Here is a 24,221-nt window from a genome sequence, read left to right on the forward strand (position 1 = left end):
AGAGCACCACTGATACCGGAAATTGCGTTTGTATATAATATTTAAACTGGACAACACTGAATATATTATATATATATATATATAGATAGATAGATAGATACTATATACATAATTTGTTCAAGATACATAAGTGCACAAGAACCTATGTATTTATAATATATAGTTATTATATACTTAAGTATACGAAAAATAAATAAAATCAGAATACTATAAAATTCCGAACACTAATATATACAAATAGAATGTTCAATGTATATAGACGACGGTTAGGTAAGAAATTAAATTAAAAATATGTATTGTGCATATTTATACTATATGTATTGAGTAGTAGTTGACTATTTAATAAATAATAAGTATAATTTAACTTTTTTAACACATCATTTAATTAACCAAATGAAAATATGACGAACTATTTGGTAACCATAGTAACCGCTATACACTTTTTATACTACCTACGTAATTATATAAGTAGGTACTATAAATTACTCATTATGCGTTATACTTTACTTACCGAAAGGTTCTGTATCGACGTAACTTGCCAAATAATTAAATAGAATACGAATTAAAGTATCAGTCTATTGTCTATATATATTTTAGAAACAAAAAAAAAAATCAATAAGAATCACAGACTATATAGCTTTAACAACTACACCAGGCATTGACAAAAAGACCTAGATAGGTAACCGATATAATATTATTTATAAATCGTATAACATGAATATTAAAACTTTAAGTAATGGCCTACTTACAAAGTTTTAATTGAGAGTAAATGCCAATTATGTATAGAACAATTTAGTTTTTCACTAAAAATTATTGTTCAGTTTACTTGTGGATAATTCTAACCTTCGATTATTTGAAACTTTCGGTAATTCGATGTAATTGCTCGTTGCGTTAAAAACCTCGCAGTAATTCGAACTAAAACAATGCATTTAGATATACTCGGTAATTAGTTTTAAAATTTCTGGGAGAACTGGCCGTCAACACACGACGAATCAATGTTTAGCGCAAAATCACCAAAATGTATTACTTATCATTTTATCATTAATAGTATATTACTCAAAATTATGTATACATTTAATTTATTCCGATCACTATCGAATTATTATCATAATTACGGAATTTTCTTTTTATAACTCAGTAATTCGAATTATTATTTATTTTCCCTCTAGATATTTAGATCCACTCGGCAATTCAAACTTTCTGTAATTCGAAATTTTTCATAAGTTCCACCAACTACAAATTATCTAAAGCCATCTGTACATATAATTCTGTTGGTTATTATTTTTATTTATTGAATACAACTTAATCATAAAAATATATAAATTGGTATTTTTTATTTTAAGTTACATATTATATGCTACCCATATAATATACGTGATTGAATATAAAAATATACCTATGTAAATGGTGCTTGTTATTTTAAGTTATAAATACGTGCATCTTCCGTATTATAAAGACATAGGTGATAGGCGAAGTTGGAAAAAAGTGTGCAAAACTTTGGTACAGAGTATATAATATAAAACATACCGTGCAGAATCTTGGGGAATTTAATGCTGATAATAATAAAATTTCTACTAACGTAGTTAAGCGATAAAATAATATTGAGAACATTATAATATTATGTCTATCTAATCTTGCAGGGTAATACACTTAACACCTGATTTAGTGGCAAATTTTATTAAGTCAAGCACTTATATGCTCGATATTGTATTATATTATATTATTATGTTTTTACGTATCGAGTTGCCAACGCTGAATTGTTTAAAAACAATTTATATTTCAACGTCGTCAAAAGGGTAAAACATTCACTAATACCTAATAAGTATTATTTACTAATAAATAGAATATTAAATAAAGATTTTATTTAACATACCGTTTTAAGAAGATAGTTTTTTAATTAAATTTAAATGTTCGCTCAACTGAACAACTTACCTTCTATATAAAATACGCGATTAATTTTAGTACTAAATAGTTCATTATTTCTTTCGATGTATCGAGAATAAATTACTAGGATATCTCAAATTATAAAATGTTTAAATGTGCATTGCATCAAAATTCTGAGCGTGTTTCGCACATACGAAACGGTAGGATTTTTGAAATTGCTCGCGTAACATAACTATCTGAAGACCGTGAAAAATAACAATTATTGCGTATTTCTAATAACTCCAACTAAAAATGCCACGATTGTGCAACAATGTTTTAGAGTTTAGAGCTGCGTATTGTACGAAAATAAAAAATCATAAAAACAACTTTTATTAACATAGACAATTAACTCTGTAGTGTAATCTGCGATAACATTTTTAAACGAAAAATCGAGTCAACGATAGTTGTAAGACCGATTTACTGCTGTGTCGGGGATGTTTAATATCGTAACAAAAAATACTGATGCGTCATTATAATTTATAACCCTATTACCCTAAGTGGTTTTGTAACATCTAATGAGTATCGAGCTAATGAAATTTATAATGAAAATATTTAATATTCTATATTAGTTATTGTAAAATCGCATAACTATTTTCCATATCTTAATAGTGGCAGGTGTGTGGCAAGTGTGAAAGCAAGGCAAAGCTCTCCAAGTCGATTTTCCGTCAACAAACATTAGGTTTCCGTCTCCTGCACCTGTCAATTTATTTCCTTATTTATATGACTGCAGTGCTAAAAATATATATCTAATGGTACAAATATTAAACCCATTACTTATATTTTTTATTTTTTATATAACATAGGGGTTTCCAGGAAAAAGGAAAAATATGAAATAACTCTCTAAGATGTAAAAAAAAAAAATGAATTTACAAAATGTTTCCATTGAAAACAGAAACTACATTGAATACTATATAGGTACATGCCATTATAAGAATCCAATGGTTAGAAAAATCTATAAATATCCGTAAGGTGGAGTCCATTCGTCTGCAGAAATCAAACGCGTTGTGCATTGACAACCACGTCATTAAAATTCCAGTGGGGACATTGTATATTGTTATATTATTATTATTTTACGTGAAATTAAGTTCTCTTACATATTATATTATACAATAACAACTGTAATAATATTCAAAGTACGGAAAAGCCAGGGGAAATGTCCCGCTCCTCCTATTGATGCCCATGCAATACCCTCCCAATCCAAAAATCATCTGACTTGATGCCTAATGAGGGTAGGGTTTTTGCGTGAGGATGTTTTAAAAACAGACTGCAGTTGACAAGTTTAAAATGCATATTCAAATAGAAGTACAGTGAAAACTCTCTATAACGAATCTGAAGGAACCATGTGATTTCTTTCGTTATTGAGAGTTTTCGTAATAGAGAGTAATTAATAGGTTTTAAATCAAACCAACCATTTTAAGTTAACTTAACGTTATTTACGCAGTATAGAGTTTTTCGTTGTAACGAGTTTCGTTATAGAGAGTTTTCACTGTATTGCTAAATTTCTCGGATAAAAATTATTGATAGAGCCGTGCACAATATCGTGCCGAGTTTGAGAGAATGATTTTTTTACATTTGAAATTTTATCAGTAGATTTTTTACACGTAGTTATTTAAGAATTCTTCGAGCCACCTATACGCGTGTAATATTGGTATTTGGTCAAGTGATCAAATTTGATTTTTGTACAGGACAAGACTGCGCAGTGCTCGTGCGCGCCAACTTATATATTATTATTATGCCCTTCGTCCGTCGTTATAGTATAGGTACTTAAGTCACACCCTTGGGGGGACGGGGCGGGGCGAGAGCTGCAGACGTTGGATCGGCCCGTTTCGGCGCCAGGGCGGATTTGAGCTTTTCTGCGTGATATAATATTATGCGTCGTGGGGTCCTGGAGGCGGTGCGTGGAGACGGACGAGCGAGCGAGCGGGCGGACGACGACGACGTTTTGGGCGTCCACGTTCGGCGATATAGAGCCGATTCGCGTGACTATTGTAGAGCGATACACGGACAATACGCGCACGCCGCACGTTATCGTATAAATTATAAACAATTATCTCGCCATCGTTTTTCCACACCGCTTTCATTTGCGCATTAATAAATGCCTATGCTCTGTCGGGTAGCCGCAATCACCATACGGCTAATGAACCCTTAAACGAGGATTAGTGGGCCACGATTGGTCCATTACGTTTGATAGCGAACCGTTAAATTAACAACTTTATGCCGGTCGGCGTATTTTAATAACACGACGACACGTATAGGTATTTCGTGTTTGCGTTTCGGCGCGTTACGCAACGGTTTTAAAAAAGCTTATCGGAATGTAAATATATGATAATAGTATTATTTGAACTCGCTCTCCCACTCCGGCCGTACAGCGCCGGCCCTGCAACCGTCTCACGGTCTCCGAGAACAGCGTGAAGCCACACGGTGGTACACTTGTCGTTTATTTATTTATATTTATTTTACCTAACGTGACGTAATAAGACGGACCGGGACCGAGAAAATGCGCTTATGCTCTATATAATAACGCGTGCCGTTATTATAACATAATATCATATTATATTTTAGCGGATCGCGGGTGCATCGTTAGACGGCGTTTTTTTTGTTTTTTTGTTTTTTGAAATTTTACGTTCTCTTCAACCGTTCAAACTCTCGCAAACCTTCGTAGCGCTTAGCTCGGCGTAAGGCACGCACACTATTCGGTGATCGGTGCGCGCGCGTCCACAACCGCGTGTGTGAGCGTGTGTGTGTGTGTGTGTGTGTGTGTGTGTGTGTGAGTGTGTGGTGTGTGCGGTAAACGCGAACGCCGCCGTGCCGCAACCGTAACCAGTAAGACCAGCCGCCGCCGACGCCCGGGGTCTTCCGTCACCGACACCGCCGCTGCCACCCACTATCGATCGGCCACCAAGCCGCCCGGTGACCTAGCGGCAGACTCTTCTCCGTGCGTGTGTACATGCACGAACCCACACGCGCGCGCGGGTGTACCTGCCCCGTATAATATCGTACCCGCAGCGCCGCCGCACGCCTATAGAGTCACCGCCAGGGTGGATATATAACACCGTCTTCAGAATTCAGCCGTCGCCGGCCATCCGACTGCGCCGAGATACGACAGAGGTGAGTTTTATACGATTTTTTTTTTTTGATTTTTTATTACTATTATTATTATCGATCTTCACGGAGGCACGCCGTGCACCGCGACCGTTACGATATTTTCATTTTCATTTTCATTTCCTATTTCTGTTATCGCCATCATATTATATTATTTATAAGCATTTATATTATCACGACGGACGGGTCATCGCCTTGGCGAGGTACCACGCAAAGGTGGCGTAGATCGATAAGTATAGAATATAATATTAGGCTAGCTTATATCGCGACCGCGAATCGTACACGCATTACTACTATACGACTTAAAATAATAATAATAATAATAATAATAATCTATATAGGTTACCGTAACCTAACCTAACGTGATGGCACAAGAGATAACCGACGTGTAGAAATCTACGTATTTTAGGCGCCCGCACACTATACCCACGCCGTCCATTTACGATATCTGCAAATAAGTAGGTACCTATATACATTTATCGAAACAAATTGCAGTCGTAGGTAACGTTGCAGGACGAGTGCCTACAAATTCCGGACATCGGACATTTCCTTTTTTCCCACCGGGACCGCCAAAATATTGTGCATCGAAAATAATATTATCATATTGCCGCGGCGCACATTATTTTTAGCCATACTCATTTCGATCCGTGCCGAATCGGATCCGAGCGTGACCTCGCCCGGGTTTGACGGGTTTTCGAATAAAAAAAAAAAAAAACTCAACAACCGCGAAACGTCCGCCCGCGATTCACATTATTGTGTGTTCGCGGTTTTGGCGGGCGACGGGCGTACGCATGCTGCAGATATGCCGCCGATTGTCGCGCACGTATAATATACGACGTGTGGTACGAGACGTGCAAGCAAATAAGTAAACGTGTGCGTGCGTGTGCGTGTGCGTGATGCGTTTGCGTTCGCGTGCGTGAACACAAGCGCGGTGGCGGCGGTGGCGGCCGAGGCGGCGGCGGTGTTTTTGGCGTCCACGCCAACCCAGGAGGTCGTTATAATATGCAATTTTCGCAATAATACCGTTTCGGCGGCGTGTGTGCGACCGACCGGCCATTGTCAGAAAGAAAACCCATATTATAATATATCGTCGTCACAACTCGCTCTTGTTTTGCCCATTACACCTCCGCCGCCGTCTGTATAGTCGTAACACCGCGGCGTACTCGAGACGGCGGTACAACTATTTTTAACCGTTTCCAAGGGTCTGGCCACCGTCGCAGCAATAATATAATGGTCCAGCACCGGCGGCTGCGGCGACAGCGCTGTCGTCTCTAAATTTAGAGACAGACACATTCGCGCGCACACATTTCGTATGTTGGTCGCGGCCGCCACCGCCGCCGTCGCCCGATCTTCTGTTTTTCTCATTCCTTCTTTCTTCCACCACACCGTCTGCAGCACCCGTCTCTCTCGTTATCACTGATTCGCGGGCGCGTTTAACCGTTTTCGTCATCGCAGAACCAACCCTATAGTATCGCGACGCTGGCCAAATGCCTCACCATCACCTCGTTGTCCGCAACAAATCAGTTGCACTCATTATTATAACTGCTTCGACCAATCATGTGCATGTCATAATGTTATATTATTATTACCATTACGTTACTATATTGTACGACGCGTAACATATTTTACCACTACGCTGCCACCGTGGGCCCGTGTCGTACCCGTGTCGAGTAATGACCTCGGGACACGCGTAAAAAGAGGACATTTGGCCGTGATTGGTTGGTGGTGATGGTGGTGGTGGTGGTGGTAAAGGGATGTTATTCGTTTGTTTTTTTTACGAGAAATACTCGTCGGTCACCACCACTGCGTCCGACGGGTATGTTTCACGGCGGACTATCGTCAGCGGCGTACCAGAGGCGGTGCGTGGTAGAGGGATCGTCGCGGTTACGAAAATAACTCTGTGGCGATTGTTATTTTTATCATTTGGTGGCGGCGACGTGCGTGCACTATCGTACGCCGGCGGAGTCGTCACCACCGATTTTTAGATTCGTACGGTTTTTTTTGTTATTATTATTATTGCTATTACCTACTATTATTATTACGGATTTCAAACACGCTAATCTTATGAAAACGCGACTGCCGCCATTATACCGTCGCCGACACTTTGGTTTTCATGAGCAGACGCGCTTACTTGTTACAATAATAAATAATAATAATATATGTTCGTGCACCGTTACGGCGCCACGCCAGCTAGGGCTGGTCGCCAGGGCAAGACGGTTGAAAACGTTCATTTTTATTTTGTTATCTTTCCAAACACTCGTCACGAGTTTCGTACACGTTTGCGAATTCAAAATTTAAATACCTACTAAATATTAATGTTAATATGTTTATAGCGGCCTGCCCAGTTTTCATTAAATTTAATTCAAAAACGCATCGAATTCGTCTGTTAAACTTAAACCGTATAACAATACACGTTGTTGTTATTGAAGTATACGACTTGTTCCGTGTCGTAAAACAAAAACTTTATAATCTTTCTCGTCGGTCTATCGGACCATTATGAAGTGAAGCCACATAAAAGAAAAGACCGTGGATATATAATATCATTTCAAATATTTGTCAAGGTATTTTTCAATTATTTAAATTATTTTACTCGAATACTCAATGGTAAATCAAGCGAAACTTCCGGTTTTCCTATAAAAGCATTATCGTGGTATAACAACTTTTAAGTACACGATCAAAAATTAAAAAAAATCAACAATAACAATACAAATAATCGCTTTACAGAATTTACAGATGAACGTAAATCATATTTTTAGAATGAATCTTCTTTATTTCTTAATAATAATAATTGTAAATTATATTATTATTTTTACACGACTTATTCGTCTCAATATATTCACAACCGGAAACGCATATGAAATAAATTCAAATATTATATACTCATTGTAAAAGGCAGATTAAAAAAAAAAAAAAATTATTATATACTCGAGTGCACAAGAAACGTAATATTATTTATCATCTGTAGCCTGTATCTTTATGACACTTCATAAGTTTGAAAAACAATGACGTAACCAAGTACAAGATGCGATGAGTTATACCATTATGCACTACGAACGGTGTTATAAGCCCCCCTCAATATTACGGTCCAATCTAGCGCATCACCAATGCACGCATTAATAGACGCAATATTCGGCTGATCGACGTCTCATGATTCGTCATCGTCGTCTATACATAATTATCATCGAACCGTAAGTCACATATTATTATAATATAATATAATACATATTATTATGAGGATGACGGTAAGTATAAATTTCGACCCGAGGGGGGGGGGGATTTATTTGTCAGTGTGTTGTTGTTGGATCGGTAAAAATATACGAAATACATCAGCGTGCAGCGTATATTATACGCGTTTGGCAGGCACCGAAATACTCGACGAAATGCCCGTGAACGATTGGAATGGACTATTTTTGAACTTTTGATATTCATGCGTTACGTTTATTATGCGTAGGTATTTATTATTGTTAGTTTTCCTATGTATCGATTAAACACTAAATACGATTCTGACTATACTCTGCTTCTATGCCATTACTGCACTCATGTTCGTTTTCTTCGATCTCTTTTATACTAAACCTATAACCATTACGACGACTACGTTTTTAATTTTTATAGATCGCAGACAGTCGTGCGGGACTTTTCTTGAACTGCAACCCCGGTAGTTATTGTTTAAGCAACGACTTAGACGTGCCTTTAACATTAAACACATATTGTTATAGTATAGACTATTAGGTACAAAGACCCTACCTATCCTCAGGGCATTACAAACATAATAATAAATAAACTTCTATAGTCAAACAGATAGTTACGCAATTTAAGTATTTTAAACACTAATTTGCCGTATTCGGTACCTCTTCGTAATGAAATCCTATACTTTGCACGCCAGCATTTTAACTTTATTATATACATACCTGCTAATACATACCATGTGTAAGTATACGTCTGGGCTTACTATATTTTATATTTTCGCATATCATTGTTAGTATACACTTGGCTGTACAACTATTATTGTCTGCTTCTAAATATTTATTATTATTATTCTGAGTATAATTCTATAAGATAAACATTTTAGAGTAGACATTCAGGCATCCAAATATAACAATTTTAACATTTAAATTGTATGTTCGTAACCTATATATTATACAATTGATACAGATGGATTGTATACAGATGGATACACTTGGATTCACCAAGCACGGTGCTCACCATCTTTTTTATCTTTAAATAAAACTTATATAAGATTATTAGAATTATAGGTAGGTATATAAATATTGTATATACAAATATAGTTAATAGAATTGTTTACAGTATTTATTACTAAAAGACTCTTTGATTTTGTATCCCGCATTAAAAAATATGGAGTTCTGTGGCGAAACAAACTTATTTCAAATTCAGAGCGGAACAATTAATTTATTAGTTTTATACAAAGGGGGATTTTTTTTTTTTTTATTCCTGGCGTCATTTTTAAAAACAATAAAATCCTTTAAATTTATACTCTGTGTGTGTTTTCTGGTAGCAATTGGATTTAGTATTTTAGGTAAAGGGGATCAAAAGTAAAATAATCCCATCGTCTTTATTTTTTTCAAAATATTTGGCGTTGTTCCAGTAATAAAAATTAATATCTTTTAAGTCTTGAAATGTTCACCAAGTATTTATACTACGATATTTTCTAAATATTTTGGATCCTTTTGTATTATGTGTAAGCGAAATTTTCAATATTTTTTTTCGATGTAGAAAAAATATTATTGTTTGTAGGTAAGAAAAAACTTATAAATTCAGTATAACTTACGATTTCCATAAGTTTTTCTTAAAGTAATTAAAAAATATCAAAAATAAATAATCACAATTTGTTTATAAGTGTTTGAAGTTAAAATTTTTACAAAATTATACGGAAAGTTGCAAACAAAAAATAAATGTATTTTAATACTGAAGACTTTTTTTTTCGTATGGTACTTTGGCTGGGAGTAGGCTTGAGAATGTAATATAAGATTTCTCAAAGTATTTTAAGTTAAATTAAAAAAAAAAAAATTAAGGTTTAAAGCCAAAAATATTTTTATGACCTTTTGAAGTATTTAAATGTTGACGACATTGCAGGATATTAATTAACTAAAGAATAATATAGCAACTTATCCTAAAATGGCTTTTGTTATTTTGTTGTTATATTGTTCATAAAATATTAATTGTAAAATTATAAAATGTTCACTTTCGCTGAAATAATGTGTTATAATTTATAATGTAAAAAATGAAACAATTTCAACACATTTAAGCTTATTTTGAGCTTTATAATTATTTACAATTTTAGTTTTTTTTCTTCATATTTCGAGGATTAAAATTGATTAATTATAAATTATACCATTTATACCACTAACTTATTCACACCATTTTGAAGCAATCGTGATGGATATGACTTGCAAAAATTAGGTACTTAATAATCATAGCTATGTATAATATAATATATACTTACACGAAGTTTTTGCACAAACCGTAATAGGTATAGGTACTATATGTACTACTGATAGAAAAATAAATCATGATAAAAGTAAATAATGAATAATATAAATTATTCATAACAGATTAAACTTCGATTAGAGGTTGAAAGGTACATCGATCAAAATCGTTTTTTGTATGAAAATTATTAATTTATCATTGAATTGAACACATCCATTACAGTGACCAAACAAACTCAATAGCAATAGATAGGTTTAAAGTATATTGTATGATAAATAATTTCGATATTTTTTATAAATATCTAAATCCAAATTCGAACCAGTAGTTTCGGAATTAACGAGCTTTTATATGTACTTATAAGTCTGAAAAGACTACTCTAAACTACTGCAGGTTTGCGTAAAATTAAAATTATTTATATAATATTTAGACTAATATATAAGTATAGGCACTTATGCTCAGATCATTTTTACATACTATAAAATAAAAAAATCCAATATATTTATAATTATTATGATTATTTTAAAGTCATCACATCCTTTTATATATCTTTAAACCATTATTCCAATGCGCTGTATTATTAAGTATATGAATCTATAAAATTCAGAAATTTAATTAGGTCAATTTATAAAAGCACCTTCATCAAAATTTAACAATTTATAGAACATAAAGGTAGTTTTTAGTTTAAAAAATTGAGTTTGCAGCACGAGGTACCTACATACAGAGCGTTATTTAAACTTGTTTTAACAATGTACCGAATTTGAGGTAGGTACCTAAGTTTTTTTCTTCCCCTATGTATGAGTGCTACTTGAAAAATATTTTATATCAGATAACAAAAAGTCTTTACAGAAAGTTCAAAGTTCTAGCGTTATTTTTAATGTTTCAGTATTTAATATAATAATATACAATTTAAAAATGTCTGTGGCTAATGAAAGTTGAATTTTTATGCATGAAGATTTTGCTAACTGTGTTTGAACACTTGAGCTGAGACATATGCAGCGACATAACACAGAACAGATTAGGTACTAATGCATAAAACAGCCTCGTACATAGATGTAAAATATAATAATGCTGTGCAGACGATGTAATATAAATAATATAATAATATACAATATATTATTATGTGTCCCATATCACACTACATACACGTTAACACATCCTTCTATAAAAGGTTATTATTATGTAAGCAGTTAGGTTTCGGGTTTTTTTTTTTATCTCGACGCTATAATAATATAATCTTTAATATTACGTATGTTGTGCAGTGTGTTTCTCGACATGTTCTGAGCCGGAGTCTATATTGAGTAGGTATATCCTCTTACCAAACAATAATAATAACAGAAATTATTCCTTTTTTTTTGGCTTTTCGAATATACGACGTCTGTATGAAAACTCTTGATTCACTCTAACATAATATTACGAAAATAATGCGAAAAAAAATAAAAACAATAACCGACGCGTGTGAATTCGCAATAAACTATAGTTTCTGTCGACTATATAGTTATAAAATTAGTTTAAAATGTACTTTATGGTGTACATACAGCCATGGAAAAATATCTCAACTTTTTCTACTTGCTGCTTTTGACCTATCAGCGATGTTGAGTTTTAAAACAATAGCCGACGGGCATTTTATTTTAAACAGTCAAAGAAAGAGATTGAATGGCCACGCCCGTTCTATAACATTTATATTCGTAAGCTTTACAAAAACTCATTTGTGTTTTTAATAAGAGGAGAATTGTCGGGTGAAAATTGTTTCATTATGAGAATAAACTTATAAAAACTTTAAAGGTATTGTAGTCTGTAAAGCCATATAATACGGGCACGTGTAAATGTGCTGTAATGCCTGTAATATCATTCCATGACTAACAACTGCAGTATACAGAGAACTTTTGTGTTTAGTGCTTTTAACAATAAATTTGTTCACGTAACTTAATGAACAATTTAAACATTTATTAATTTCAACTTATGATAGGTTAGTATATACATACATTGAGTTATTTTAGTAAAAATGTTTAACTTAAAAGTCATTATAAATACCTATATTTATTTTATTGCAGTGTATATAGCAACTAGCACTTATAATAATAATAATATGCATAAAAATACTGTATTTTAATATACACAATTCTATAAGCTGTATTATATAATAATAGTATGCAAGATGAAAGTTAAAAAAAATTCAAATCATATTCCAAGTATTTAAATTTGTATAAATATTGTTTTTTAAATAATTATATTTGTTTTTTAATTTAAAATCATCAAACTGAAAGATTACGGATTATATATAAAAACTAATAATATAATTTGCGTAATCGCATGGGTTATTTTATATTTTATACAAGCATTGACATTTTTTTTTAACGTTTTGCGTTTTATACTTGTTATTTTTACGGTTTTCAATAAATTTACTCCCGTGTTCAAAAAAATAAAATAAATATATTTTCAAAAGGTTTTATTGTATATGGTATTATTTTAAATTACCTTCGTGGTGGTGATTATACGTGATATTAAATTACACATATTATTATGTATGGTATCTAATATCTGTATGTAGGTGTCACTGTGCGAGTAATACACTATATATATACAAGCTATACATGAAACCACTTCACATGGCGTGTCAGTATACACCTATACAGTATACAGCATATATATTAAGTACTAAGTATATATTATAATATTATAATAATACGTCGTGTAACACCCTCGCACTGCAGCACGACCCACCCTATCGCGAACCGTTGATGTGCCCCTGTCGCGGCGGGCCGCTTATTTCGCGTATATGGCAGTGCTGCAATACAAGTTCCTGCCGTGGTCCCTATACGGACGGCGAGGCAATTCGGCGGCAGCAGTTGTATGCGGCGGGCTGAGCGGTTTCAGACTTCAAGAAAAATTGGCCGGGATACCGAATCCTGCAACTAGCTCCTCCGCCTACCCCCTCCCCCATCACACACACACACACACACCGTCACCGACGCCATTCCCGCCGCCTAACACCCACTTTTTATAACCGGGGATAGTATAGAATAAGTACATATTATTATATAGTATTATACGTTATATACGCGTATATAGCGAACGTCAGACGAAAAGTCATAAACAATTTAATGCAAAAAAATACGACATTATTTATATCTTTCAGCTTCATATAATATATGTATATATAGGTATATATACTGCTGTGGCAGTTGGGTAACAATGCGTATCATACGTCATGTTCGTGGACAGTGGATATTAAGTATACAGATACAGACGTATTATAGTCGATAAACAAACAAAATATACGAACATAACATGACGTGTGTATGTCGTGATATATAATATTACTATGCAATATTATTTTAAGTTTTATACTGATTTGTGAAACTTTGAATTCTATATTATACGACTTTTGTCGAAAATACCAATTTTAAATTTGTGATTAACTCATTTTGGATGTCTGATCGTCATAATATAAGTGCATTTAAATGTTATTAAATTGTATACATTTCGTCCTATACTGGTTAATTAAAAACAGTGCAGTTACAACCGTTGGCAAACTATACATATTTTAATTTGTATTCGCTTTGTATAATTAATTCTATTATTATTATTATACTTTTGTATATAACCGAGTATCACGAATTAAACTCAAACTCAAAACCATAGCGTTAGGTATTGATTATTTAAATTTTGTCCAAATCCGACAGCCATATTAAACATCACAAATTATAATATAAACGTACAATTTTTATGATGACGTCGATGACGATTCGAACGAATAATATTTTCGGTCAACGCGCGGTGCTGTATTATCCATCTGCTGTGTGATCGCCCGATCGGCCTCACCAATCTAGTGACGGATTTATAATTTTCACATTATTCAAAAGTGCTGATACGAAAACAAAAATATTTGGATTTCACACCGAAACCGTTGTCGACAACATTAATCGATATTTTCAGTATGCGTTTTGCATACCTATATGTCATATTTTATCTAAATTAGAAAATAATATTCAGTGATTCAGTTGCAGTTTATCGTGTGTATACCTATATGCATATATGTGTTTTGTGTACGATACTCACGTGTATATCTATTGGCTTTACCTCTGTAAAATATATATTATTCGTCCGGGTAAATAAATTGTTCGTTTGTGTAGGTTATGTACGTTGAATTGTATGTTATAGTGAATATTTTTTATTATATTTATATACGTGAGCATCTGTCACCGCCCACCTCGTGCCTGTAAAAATTGATTTAAAAAACGTGATACAACCTCTTTGTTCTTTCTACTACACAATATATATATAGTGATATGTTATGCAAAATTCGTCGATCGAAAGACGAACCGCATCCGTAGCCAATTTTCGTCGTCGCTTCTTCGCGAGTGTGGTATAGCAGCTTATGATCGGAGTCCAGCAGCGCTTTTGCTCGTGCCAACACCATCGTTTTAATATACGATATTTAAACATTATAATTAATTTAATATATATGACAACGGTGAGACTGCGACTTAAGCCCTGGAAAATGAGCGATGACGTACGCAGCATTGCGTGTATTTTAAATTTTAACACGGATATTATTACACGATCTATAACAATTTAAATTGCATAATCCACGCAGTAACAATTATCATTCGCTTTATGACTGCAGTTGCGGCGGAAGCAGTGGCGAATTTAAGAGAGAGTATAGAAGGGCCTGGCTCGTTAAAATGTTTACTAAATTTATTGAAATCGTAAAAATTGTATTGATTGCTTTTAAAAATAACAGAACAACATGAAAAATTCACCGAATGGTATCTCAAGTAGATGTCTATGTCAAATATTGATGTTAAAATGTCATAAATATTTATGACGTTAAATCACCGATCAAATTTATTCGTTTCAAGCACTGAAACATATTTTAAAATTACAACGTATTTCACAGTTTTGAAGAAATGTATATAAGAATGTTTTCGGATCTTTCTGCTGCTGTACCAGTTATGAGAACAACGAACAGATGACGATTTTTTGCTCGCCGGAGTGGCGGACAAAAAAGGGGAAAGCAGCGGAGAACGGAAACGGCTGCATTGGAATCGTGGTAGGAAGGGGCAGCCTTCGTAAAAAATGACTCATTTTTCCATTGTGTTTGCAACTTCCCATATATATATATATATAGAATGTATACATTATATTTTATGATGTACACTGCGCACCCACACTCACGAGTGACGAGCGCAATACGATCATATTATTATTTGATTCGCCGTGGTCGCTATCTTTGCGGACACGCGGTAGACCAATATTATTATAATAATAATATAATGACGTGAGCATTTGGGGACGGAGAAAAAAAACTGTCGTCGTCGTCTTGTTCGTGTCCGGTGCTACTACCGCAAAACGTCTGTACATGCACGTTCATAGAATAATATTATTATAGTCACGGACGTCGTTATTATAACTGCGACGGCAGCGTGTGAGCACCGTGAGGGGGCGCGCGTTAACAACCGTCTCTTGGCTCTTGCAGTGCGGTTGTATTGTAGTAATGATTTGTATTGTAATCTACCTATAATAATCGTGTAAATATTATACCATATGATAACATATTGGTATATAAAAGCGGGCGGGCGCCAGCGTGTGAAACAGTGTGAGCGGCGGAATTATTAGACGTCGTCCGCCTTATTTTGTGACCCCCATCAATTAACGTCCCGAATGACCAGAAAACAAATTACCGTCGTCGTGCAGTCTATTTGACGGCGGACGGCTCTTCTACTCGACTAATATTATTATCGTCATAATATCATACGATAAATTCTAATCGAGTCATCGACGGCGGCGCAGTGGTCGCGACGGTTCGCGGTGGCTGCGGCTGCGGTTCAAATCCAATCATATTGTTAATATCAATTAGTTACCGAGCTACAGTGTGCTATATGGAGCTACTAATTATATAATATACTGTTGTATGCATCTATATTGTAATTATTATCACTGTTATTCTTGCGCACGGGAAGAGGGAAAAATAATTAAATCAGTGAAGGGACAAACGGGTCAATGTAGCGCGTCGGCCGTTCGTCATCGAGCAAGTGCCGCGTGCCGGACGGGCCAAATTGCAGGCGTGGATTATCGGCCGGCCGCCACGTCACCTAACCTACGCTGAATATAAAATATTCCTATACCACCCTGGTTTTAGCCACCGCCTTCGGAGTCGCCGTCGTGGTCGCCGACGCCGCCGCCTAATATTATATTATGCGTAGTAGTGCCGCTTTGACTAACGAGAGGGTTGAGCGAACGCGTAGTATATAGCATTGCACTGCATAATATTGCTGTTCCCGCGGCAAAGCGGAAAGCGGCTCTTCCGCTAGCGCGCGAACCCGCTCGCCTGCCGCCAAGACTTCGGCGGGTTTGGTTTTGCGAGCGGACTTACGGACGGGCTGGCGGACGGGCGAGTGGCGGCTGACCGACGACGACGGGGCGCGACAATGTACGCGGCGTATAACAGCAGCGCTGTGAGCGGTGCGCGGCGGCGGACGTTACGAGCGTACTACGGCGGCGACGACTACGACGATTATAACGATCGTCGCCGCGGCCGCAACCGCCGTTGTCGTAGTCGTCCGATCGGTGCCTTTTCGTTCGCGCCATCGTCGCCTTCGAGTTCTCCCGGCCGCCACGAGACCGCTACCAGCAGTCGCGTAAGTATAAAAACCGAAAACCATAATTTTTTATTTTTTCACACATTATATTATATTTTGTATTTTAATATGTTATCAAAACTGCGTCGTTGAATTTGAGAATATTTTTTTTTTCAATTTTGTACTAGCGTAACATTAAAAATTCGCCGGGGACCGCGAGGTCGATAGCAAAATGATTTGAAATATATTTACGATAGATAATTATTTATAGAGGAATAATGATTAACGTTTAAAAAAAAAAATATTATACATAAAGCATAAAGGTATATTAATATAATTCGATATAATGTAATAATTATTGTTAATCATTTCACATACAAACAACTTAAATATTGTTATACGTGTGTTGTGTACGATATTGTTATTATTATTATTATTATTATTATTATGCGTGACGGGAATCGTGACGATCGTACGGCCTGCGATAAGCCGCCCGCTTTAGTGGTCGCCAGCTAGCTGCTAGCAGTGGCATAATATTATCATCGAACTATATAATATTATGTGTATTATTATTATTATTATTATTATATTATATGATGCAAATTTAGCAGCGGGGATAGCGAGCGAGCGATCGAGCTAGCAAATGTGGGAGAGGGGGGGGAGGAATAGCGCGCGACCGGCCACTGAAGTCGCGGGTACGTGATTATTGGAAATTGAAAGTTTCCCCAGTGCCCTAGTGCTGCAACGCGGTCGTCGCACGTGCGCTCGTCGCAGTAGCTGTGCCTAATCGTCACAGTCGCCTCGCCGCCGTATTTTATAATCGTATTATAATTCTCTAGATTTTTTCCACTCGTTTATTTCCCGCGTTCAATTCTAGCCAATTTCGTAACAATATCATAAAAGTGCATCGTAATATTTGGCTCGTTTTGTGCCTATAACGCCACAACCGAGTATACTCGAAATTATTATGTGAAAACGCCGCGACCCCGTGCCACCCGCACCAACTGCACCGACCGCACCTTCGCCGGGTCACCATTTTAGGCGCGCGTGTTCCGCTGCTGGTAGCACGTATAAAATCCGTTGCCGTTGCACGTAGACCACGCCATCGGCATTGCCCTATAACATTTTTGGCGTTTGTTATCAGGACGAAGAGCACAAGCAACGGTACCAAACTGTTATAATATTATACTAAGTAGGTTTATATAGGACACAACGCATTAACACCGTAACAAGTCGTATCTAACGATATTTATTTTGCGGGCAAACTTTAATACTCGACGATATTTTTTTCGATTTTTTGATATTTTATAATATAGTTAACACGTACACATATTATACTTATATTATTATATTTAGTCAACGTAGTTTTTAACGTTTTTTTTTTTTTTTTTTTTTTTTACCATGGTTAATATAATTTTAATACGATAACATTATATAAAATAATATAACGTCTGCTCTTTGTTCGAATACATATTATTTTGTTTTCAAAAAGCGCTTTGGCCGAGCAAAGGGTTTGGTTTTTTTTATTTAACATTATTTTTATTTTTTACAACCTATTTATATATAATAATAATATCATGATTATTTTTAATTAAATGTATTAATTTTTTTAATTTTTTTTTTTACGTTCTCTTTGATGTTTTATTATGATTGTTTTCCCTCGTCACACCGTTAATAAAGGCACATAAAGCCGGTATCTAATTAATACTCTGCGTATAATAATAACAATAATAATAATAATAATAACAACAATAATTAATTGTATTAATATATTTATAATTAAAATGTATTATATTGTTTATGTTTTATTGTAGTCGTTGTATATTCGTATGTGTATTGTATACCGAAATGTATGCTTAAGCACCCACGTGTTTTCGAAAAGAATTATTTTATTTCTAAAAATTTTTAGAATAACAAAAGTTGACAATCCGGACGATAATTGGGAAGTGTTCACATTATTGTGTTAAGCCATTATACACGTTAACCGACCTTTATACACGCGTAGGTAACTATAGTAAGGTGCCCATATAGAGACCACTCTCGCAAATTACCACAACATTTGAATATTGTATTATATTGTCTACACTGGCGTAATAATAATAACAATAATATAATAATTATCGTAATACATTATTGTGCGTGCGCATTGCACCTAATACGATATATTGTCCATGCGTTAATACACATTACGTGCGAGAATTTTTCGCCTCCGAACGCACAACACAATGCAATATTATTGTTGCACTATTGTCGCGTATGTACAGAGCTTAAAAGACTATTTTGTGTTACGCCAACGGACGAGCAAATAACAAATAATAATCGTACATATACGGTCAGGCGTGACGGAGTCATTCGGGATGAGTCGGCGGCGATGGGCCGAACCGATTTAGAGCGTTTTGAGATGGTAAATTGCTGCTGCTGCTTACTGCACCGTATCAAACCGGCGGCGCGCGAGATCGGTTAATGAAAATAATATCGATACAATAATATTATAACGGCTGTCCATGACTATTACACACGGCGAGTATTTACATAACGTGTAATAGTATTAAGGTCGCGTGGATTAACCCGCGGACCCCGGGCCCGTGATTTCGGAGTTTCGAGTGGAAAATAAGACATTAGACAACAGTGATAATTACCTATGTACTTGTGTTTAATGTTGTTTATTAACTGTAATACTTTTGCAATGCACTGCCGCCGCCGCGTGTATTGTGTGATAAATATTATTATTGCCGTCGTATTATAGTACGGGACATTGCGACGAGCGAATCCGAATAAATGATCGACGACGGTTGCGATCGGCAGCGACTGCACCGTTCACTTTTCCGCTGGCCATTTACACGTCGATAAACGTCACGAGCAGCCAGCGTGACGGCACCGTTCGCACTTCTTAGTGACAGTCAAGTGGCTGCGATATTATTATTATTTTTATTATTAATTAATAATCGCAAAAATCATAATCATCCCGCTACGCGCGTATTCGTGGTAATTGCGGCTAAATGATAATAATATATCGTTTACATCACGTCGCGTCCAAACGAATTAACAACTACCAAACCAAAAGCCGCGCCGGACATTTTTAAGTTTTAGTAGTGGCGGAACGATGGTCGTATATTTTATACGTAATAATAGTATCATGTCTGTGGTGTGTCATTATTACATTGTACACGTATTGCGAACTCGCACTCGATCTCGTATTGTGACGGAGGGCTTCGATGACCCATTTTTTTTTTTTACGTACGCTATATCAATGTTGTTAGGTGTAGCAATGACGAAAACGAAATCGTTCTATTATTCGCATACACGTATTATTAAAATATACACACGTGCGCCGAATGCCTGCTGTTGTGTTGTTATTATTAAAACTAATGTTTTTGTGCTCCTCTACCAAGACGCAGGGACTCGCGTTGTACTATTACTATTACTACTACTACTACTACTACTACTACTACTACTTTTTTTTTTTTTTATCTTGGTATCGTCGAACCGGGGGAGTACTGCCTCTGCTCTGCATTCCCGGACTACTACTACTACTACTACTACCATTACTACCACCACCACTACTACTACTAGTAGTCTTCTACACATTTTTTGAATTTACAATACACGTCGTCTGCGGTTGCCGCGTACGTCTAGGTTGGCAGTACTGGTTCTACGGTGCGCGGCCCGGCTGCAATGATTTGCCGCGGTGGCAGATATGATAGGCTGGCGGGCGGGTGGGGAGTGTAAGCGTCGTCGCTGCCGCCGCCGGTTAAACGCGCCCGCGCGCTCACACACATGGACAAACGGGCACTAGTCTTGGTGTACGCGCGGTGGAGAGGTGTGATAGGCCGGCCGACGAGTGGGTGAACAGAACGATATGCGGTAGGGCGCGGCCGCCGAGGTGGCCGGGCGGTCCTATGAGCCGTGTAACGGGCCGTCCGGCGTGCCGGCCAGCAAGAGAACGGCACTACGGCAGCGGCCAATAGTCGTATCATCATATTTGTTGGGAAGCAGTTGTAATAATAACGAAAACAATCAAACGGTAATATTGTGATCGCCGATCGGCCATCAAATTATTGTTAAAACGAGAAATGAAAAACGAAAACTGTTTATTGTACGACGACGACGATAATAGTATTATTATCATAATACCGTCATCATCGTTGCCGGAATCGTTTGGTTCGCCGTTTTCCGACGATCGTCGTATGCGCTCGTTAGCGGTCGTAACGCACGCATTCCGCACACACCGGGAACGGATGGACGTCGGCGGCGGCAGTTGTGTAGTTGGACGTGGAGGAAGGTGTACACCCGCCGCCGCCGTCGCTGCCGCTGCCGCCGCGATCCCGCATTTGTTTTTTTTTTAAAATTTTTTTTTGCGTTTTCGCTCATTAACCGCTTACCGCACACGGTCGTCGTTGCGCGTGTGTACGATATTTTTTCGTCAGCTCACGAGCGCGTGCGTGAGTGTGTGTAGTTTTCCGTCCTCTCACGACGACGTTACGCAAACGAGATATTCGTGCGACGGCGTTCAGACGTGTCGCGATTAACAGCGGCGGTGAACCGGCGTTTGCGTGGCGACGCCGAAATTCGTGTACCGATCGTACAATCATTTAGTTTGTTTATATTCGTCTAGTGTTGAGTCATTGGATTCGGCCGTCATAGATTACAGCAAATAATAACATTAGAACGCTTTCATTATAAGACGCACGCCACCACACGCAGCACGTACCCGCGGCGACTGCGACGCCGACCCAAAGGTGAGACCATACAAATCCGACGCGCCGTAGGCGGTTGCTAATAATAAAATATTGTGTTTTTGTCCATTAGTCGGGCGATCGATTTCTTCCCTCCTCATAGGCTCGAAAGATTTTCCCGGCATTACAGACATGACGCGATTAACGTTCATTCCCCGAGACACACTAAAATGTAATACGGCTTTATCGACGGGTATCACGGTAACGGGCAATAATAGTAACGACTATTCGACAACGATGGATGTAGATACGACACGCGACGAAGGCTCAATCGCGGTTTATTATTATTGTCGTTTTTGTTTCTTTTGGTTTTCGTTCCGTTCCGATGGCGAAGAGAGCGAGGAAAAAAATCGTTACACGCCAAGCGTTTAAAATAAAACACGACACCGCGTACGGAAACGCGCCCGCGCCGCGGCTTGTGATATTATTTTTATCACACGCACAATAATTCCCGTCTGTTGGATTCCTCGAGGAACGTGTGATGTTGGAATAGCGTTATCGCTCGGCCGAATTCCCGTCGACTTGTTGTTTTTCTTTCCATTCGTCTACCGTGGCAGTCCTGGACATCCGGTTTGCACGTTATCCGGTTATCGTTTACGACGATCGTTAATTTTAGTCGTTTCAATCGACGAGAAATTGATATCGATTTATCTGACGACCGGTGGAATTTCATGACCGAATCTCTCCGCAGATGATACCGGTCCCGAAAAAAAAACTATCGTCGTACGTCATCGTTGGAAATTGTTACTCGGCTCGATTATTGTTATCACATTTTCGGCATCGACTTTACTGACCGTGATTAAACCTGCCTATTGCCGCCACTTTTGGCTGTACACAGTTGTTTTTTTTTTTATCTGATGGAACTGTTGTCACGTTACCGAAAACTACTACGGTATAACGATCACGTCGAACCAGTATAATAAAATAATATAATTATAATTTACCTGAATCGGGGCCGATGATAACGTTTACATTCTGCCACGATAATAATAATTAGTAGTTGGTATTATGATGGTCGTGGCGGGGTCAGACACTCGCTCGTCGGCCACACGCACTCGACGACGACCAATGATGTTGTTGTAAATTTGTGACCGAACACATTGGACCGTATACTATTATAGTATACATAATATATACCGAGTACATCAGTGGCAACGGTCATTGGAATTGTATTGTAATAACTATAAAATAAGTAAACAGTACGGTCTACATGTGCACCGGTGCGCGTACTTCAATTTATCATTTTTCATGTGATATCATAGTATTGTATTCGTTCCGCGCACCGCGACGGTTCGGGCCTACCCGGTCTCGTTGGCGACGAAAACGCGTTTTTATTACTGGTCAATTATTATGCCCACCGGTCGAGGTTGTTGGCATTCGATGGATTTCTTTGATTTCACGTCAGCCCTGTATAGGTAGTAGACGATTCGAATCCGGAAGGTTTTCATTGACGATAGTATTGTATTCATGGATAGGACATGCATTGCATTCAAGTGTATCTGAAGTGCATATTAGTCACATGCAAAAATTAAGCTTGTGATATCCTCACCACTGGTATTGGCGGTATTGCGTAATGTTAATGTGGAATGATAATTTTAAAACATATTATTGCAAAATATCGTTAGGTTTATTACCTGATTACTATAATAATAAGCAAATAAATAGGTAACAATGGAATTTATTGAATTCGAACTTATGGCATATAGCGGATTCATAAATCGTTTTTTTTTCATCTGTACTTACGACCGCATAATTTAACCAAAATTTGGTAACTAGTAGACTCTTCGACCACGCTTTAGTACACCGTTTATATTAATTCTAGATATTTCCTATTCATGTATTTATTTTCTTATTACATAATATGGAAGTTGTTTATTCTATTGGAGTTTCTATAAAAAAGCACACTCGTCAAACGCCGTAAAGTTGTCTCAAACGTGTCGGCTGAAATCGCTCTATATTTTTTTCCTTTTTTACGTAGGTATTATGTTATTATGGTACGTTGTGATAGCCGTCATGCGCCCAACCATCATGGTTCGTCTTAGATTTGTCTGATACGGTTTGATTGTAAAAGATACCTCCGAGTTGTGTATCTCAATTTGTCTCCCCTTTTCGTGTGTAAGTTATAATTTGAGGTATATCTAGGCGTTCCTAGACAAATATATACTTATAAATCGAATTACTTTGTATACCCCTTAAGATTCGAACTATATCCACTCTCGACCGTATTATGATTACAAATTAATATGTTGTACCGTATCATAAAATTTAAAATGCACCTTCTGCTTTCAGGGAGTTAAAATTGGTGATTCACTGTGACTGGTCGTATTGTTATTTTACACATTTTTTTTTTTTTATTAGAAATCCGTAGTAATTAAAATCCATATTATCTAGGTATTATTAGGTACTACACATGTTAATGCCTTTTGGGTCACTC

General features: G+C 36.8%; 1 protein-coding gene across 17 annotated transcripts in view; it reads left to right on the forward strand.

The window, feature by feature from the left end:
* Window positions 1-4,802: 4,802 nt before the first annotated feature.
* PMCA (plasma membrane calcium-transporting ATPase 3) overlaps window positions 4,803-24,221 on the forward strand; it is a 64,723-nt gene continuing 45,304 nt past the window's right edge. For 13 of the 17 annotated variants that reach the window (XR_016192471.1, XR_016192472.1, XR_016192470.1 and 10 more), the window contains exon 1: window positions 16,957-17,111. The gene's annotated coding sequence lies outside the window, so the exon portion shown is untranslated. Of the gene's footprint in view, window positions 5,032-16,956; window positions 17,112-17,821; window positions 18,216-21,315; window positions 21,791-24,221 lie in introns of those variants that run through there. The other 4 variants (XM_015516344.2, XM_015516348.2, XM_015516345.2 and 1 more) reach the window with 3 other exon arrangements.

This window comes from Diuraphis noxia, unplaced genomic scaffold (assembly GCF_037042655.1).
Source record: "Diuraphis noxia isolate RWA-SAM2 unplaced genomic scaffold, SU_Dnox_SAM2 contig0001, whole genome shotgun sequence".
In the NCBI taxonomy this organism is placed as follows: domain Eukaryota; kingdom Metazoa; phylum Arthropoda; class Insecta; order Hemiptera; family Aphididae; genus Diuraphis; species Diuraphis noxia.